Source organism: Sus scrofa, chromosome 3 (assembly GCF_000003025.6).
Source record: "Sus scrofa isolate TJ Tabasco breed Duroc chromosome 3, Sscrofa11.1, whole genome shotgun sequence".
Taxonomy (NCBI): Eukaryota; Metazoa; Chordata; class Mammalia; order Artiodactyla; family Suidae; genus Sus; species Sus scrofa.
Window position 1 is genome coordinate 101,822,239 of NC_010445.4, and position 4,778 is coordinate 101,827,016.

Genomic DNA, 4,778 nt, shown 5'->3' on the forward strand with positions numbered 1-4,778 from the left:
CCAAATTCCAGTGAGGCAACCTCTGGGGGCAGGGCTGGAGGATGGTGTAGAAATGAGGGACCCAAGAGGGATTAGTGAAGACTTGTTTCAGCCCCTTTGGGCAAGTGTTTAGGTCTCTCCGATACTGAGTGAATTGGATTAGAGCCTCTGAATTCGGGACAAATTAGCTATGGTGTAGCTGACCCCCATGCTGGCAGTGCCACTTGGTCTTAGCATAGCCAAGAGAAAACTAACAGACAAGGGGAGGCATGGTGTCCATTGTTAGACCAGAGCTGTGACAAACAGCTGTAGCCCCTGGGTACCAGGGCAGTGTTGACTTGGTAATTGAAGTGAGAGCACCCAGAGGTTAGCGATAGAGTCAGGGCTCCTCAGTCATCTCTTCCTCTTTGACTTCATCTGATGCTAGACCTTGCCAAATCAAGGTTTAATTTTACTTAGGGAAATATTTTTTCCTTGTAATCCATGGTTTCAATATGAATCAATCAAGAAACTGGTTAAAAAGGGAAATGCCAGGTTTGCTTTCATTAATAGAAGCCCAGCACCAGGGCCAAGGGCTGTAATCATGTCACTGTAGTACTCTTACTCTCTGGTGGTTGTCAGCTATTACTCTGTTGGAAGGAGATGGAGGTGGCTGGCTCTTGGCTAGCCCTCATGGGTGGGTGAGCTTCAAGCACTCCTTTTCTCTCAAACTAAGTCCAGGCCAAAGGCAGGTGAAAAACCGCTTTGGACCCTTTTATCTGACCTTTTTTACTTGGTTGATGAGAAGACCTGGACAAAGGGACCACAGCACTTCCCTTGGCCTAGAGCAGAACTCTGGGCTAGCTACTCCCTAGCTCTTTTACTTGGCTGCACCTTAGTCCTGCTGCCAAAGGCAGGTCCCATCCCGACGCAGGGAGCATGTCCTGGTCTTTTGAATGGAGGCATGTGCTTTCAAAGGATGGGGGTTCTAGAAAGGAGAGTGGATGAAGCCAAAAAATGTCCAACACTGTACCCCCGACTAGGTTCCAGCTGCTTCCTCTCCTTGGGTATGCTAAGGGAGCCTCAACCTTCCCCTTACGGCTAAAGTGTGCTATGCCTCTGGTCTAACCATCTCTCTAAAAAGATGCATGGTCCGTTAGCATATAGTTAGCTAAAAGTTTATCCCGGAAGACTGGCCTGGAAGCCAAGAAACAGTTGTGGTGACTGAGGATGTTTGGTTTAGAATAAAGAAGACATGCAGAAACCAGTCTCTCTCTTAAATATTTAGAATGTATGTGAAAGAGAAGGTATTTATTCTATGTAGGATTAGAGGACAAAATTGGGACCAAGAAATAAGTTATTAAGAAGTGGATTTTTTTGATTGTTTATTTGTTTCAATAGTAAAATGAGCCCCCAAGGAGATATACAAGAAGGTACTTCTGACCATGTGGTGATGCTCTGGAAGGAACATCCTGCTGGAAAGCCATCCATTCTGGTCATCCCTTGTCTCAGGCTTTCTGGAATAGTCCTGTTTTCACTATTCTGCCTGTGGCGGTGACTATAAACCATCAGGGGTCCCAGAAACTCCAGAGTGCCCATTCACTGCACACCCTCTTGAAAGCCTCTTGATTTTGGAAATGGAAGAATGTTTTGTCAAATCTATTCTGACTTGTGGTTCATAAACTTGAGCAAGATTCATAAATTTTACCCAACTCTGAAAGTCTGTAACTCCACATTTATCAGCAAGATTTTTTTCTTTTGGCTGTGCCCACAGAATGTGGAAGTTCCTGGACCAGAGATCAAACCCAAGTCACAACAGTGACCTGAGCCACCACAGTGACAACACCAGACCCCAACCCTCTATCAGCAAGATTAAATAATCACTTTAGATTATCTAATGACATAGTGGCAGAACAGGAGCTAGAACAAAGGATCTGATTTCTCTTTGTATGTTATTTGAGTCTTACAAATAAATTCTGGCCAACTTCCCGTGATAAGATATAGGAATCATCTCTTGGTTTGGAACACGCATACCCTGTTTAGGTCCATTCTGCAGGTCTTTACTCAGTCCTCCCTGTCTTTAACACATCTTCATAGCGATAGCTTTCATCTGTTAGTTTGGAGGCCTCTGGCACAGTATGTGGGATAAGACAGAGTTCACTTCTGGGCTGAGCTGGTGTTTTTCCAGAAGTGAGCTCTCATCTGTATGTGTATCCATCCATCTTTGACAAGGACAACCCTTGATAATAATCCAGTATCCCTGTGCTAGTGGTACATATGCAGAGGCTGCTATTACCTTAGAGGTTATAAGTCCTTGAGTGCAAGGAACACAGAATCATTACTCTGAATCTCCAGGCAGCTAATAAACTGTTATGCTCTATGGGCACTTGATATATACTTGGTATTTGCTTCTTTTCTTTTCCCACATGAAATCTCAAGATTGTCATCCCAGGAGTCAGTTCCACCTGGTTGCACAGTTTCAGGAAGTAAGGAATGTGTCTTCCCACATACTGTTCTGTTTTCAACTTGATGTGTTTATTTGAATACCTAGAAACCATGGTGACAGGTGCCATAGAAATAGAAAGAAAGAGCAGGGAGGTGGAACACAGAAGGGGAGGACCCAAAACACCAGGGGGGCTGGAAGCAGTGCTTTTGTCGCACCAGTGTTTATTTTGAGGCAGCAGGCTTATTTATCATGTCTTTGTGCACAGCCTCTCCCCCTGGGAATGAAAGTTTCGTCTGCTTCCTTATGCACTTACATTTTCATTGGTCTCCAGAGGAGAGATGCTGCATTCAGTGTCCAGATATACAGGTTGTCATCACTACTTCTTACCTTTGTGTGTCCCTTGTCACTTTTCAGTGCACGTTCACAAACAATACTTCCCTCACTTGATCCTAACTCAAGGCAGATAGTATTCACTATTTTTTCCAAATTTGAGGCTGAGAATAACTTGTTTGAAGTCACATGGCAAGTAAGGGGTCAGAGCTAACCTCTAGCTTGTCTCCCTCTGCTAAGATTGGGCTGTGCAGTGACAGGGATTCAGGGCAGGCTGGACAGATGGCCAGTGCATTTTGGCCAGTGTCATTCAGGTTAGAATGAGCTGTGTGGAGGGATCAGAGTCATGGAGAAACAGCTGGTGTTTCCGCATGAAGCTGACAGAAAACTGTGATTGGCTGCAGGAGAAATTTTGCTAATTTATGTCTGGAGACAAAGGAAAAGGTAAACCATAAATGTACCCTGATTTCAAGACCAAAAGCTCCTTGCCAGCACGAATGAACTTGAGTGCTCTCGGCTTGATCTGCCTGTGCTAACCCACAGGTCCTGAGAAGGGCCACACAGCTGTCTCTATCTCTCCTCAAAGCAGACTGAGCCAAATGTCACAGGAAATAGAGTCCTGGGCATGGCTGGCACGTTCCAACCTCATATCTATGATCCCCTTCATCCATGTCTGATGTAGTTGAATGGTGTTACCTATAAGTGCTGCAACTTCTTGTCCTCGTGTTAACCGAGCAGGACCCTATGGGGTCTTCCTGGGACAGATCTCCTCTATCTTCCCCCTGCCTGTTGCTTGATTTGAATAAGTAAAGGTATAAATTTGTAGGTCTTGAGAATGAATGAAGTTTGTTTGTACGACCAGAAGGATTTTTGCATCATAGCCAAAGCCATTTTATAATGTAGAAATTCCTTTTTCCTATTTTAAGTAACAAAAAATCCATTCTTAAGTATACATTGTCCAGGAGTTCCCTGATGGCACAGAGGGTTAAGGATCTGGCATTGTTACTGCTGTAGTGTGGGTTCGATCCCTGGACTGGGAATACATGTCCAAGAACTAAAACACTCTCAGGATTTGTTACTTGTCTGTGATTTATATTGACTTCGCCTTCTGTTATCATCCAGTACCCGATGGGGACCATGTGGAGTGGCATTTGCTTTGTAACAAGTATCTAAGACACTTGTTCCTGGGTCAAGAACTAATTCAGAAAATGAAGCTTCTTTTAAAAATTCTTCCTCTTGATCAGCCATGACCTTTAGTGCATCTATGCTACCATGATAAAGGGCTTCTCTATACCTTTCAGCAGAGTCCAACCCTTCTTGTCCATGAACAAGCAATGTTACTTCTGTAGCAAGTCATTTCTGACAACTCTTGCTTTTCGGGATCTTTGACATACAGCTGCATTATGTGGTCAAGCTCTGGAAAGGGCAGAAAAGTGACGAGCTTCAGGTAACTTTCTACCAAATCATCTTGCTGCCTGACAAAGGAATGACACAATTCAAATGCAGATGTCTTACCTCTGTTTAGCCAAATGGCATTGAGAGTAGACTTTCTGTTTTGTTCTAGTTGTAATTAGAGGAATAGAGACTGTAAATATGCCTTCTCCAGCCAACTTGTGGATGAACTCATATCCAGATATGATATGGCTCAGCTGATCAGATCCACCCAATGGGACCCGGTAGAAATCAGGCAGCTGGAGTACCTGGTATAAAATGGCCAGGGAGTTCCCTGGTGGCTCAGAGTTAGGGATCCAGCCTCGTCATTGCTGTGACGCAGGTTCGATCCCTGGTTCAGGAAATTCCACGTGATGCGGGCGTGACCGGGGGTGGGGGGGAACGACAAAAAACCAACTTGCCTAAACTCCTGCCTTCTGGGCTTGCCAGTCGGCAGCCGAGTCTGCAAACTCAGTGGGCTCAGAAGCGTGCCGGTGTGGATGTGGCCGCGCACTGCCTCTAGGAAGCTCAGGCGCTGCATTTGGTACAACGCTGAGATATCTAGCACTGCGAAGCTGCTCGAGGTTAGTGAAGAGCTGCTGGAGATGAGCCG

The 4,778-nt window shown here is 45.1% G+C and overlaps 1 pseudogene; it reads right to left on the bottom strand.

The window, feature by feature from the left end:
• On the bottom strand, nt 1–4,491 carry LOC110260126 (annotated as a pseudogene).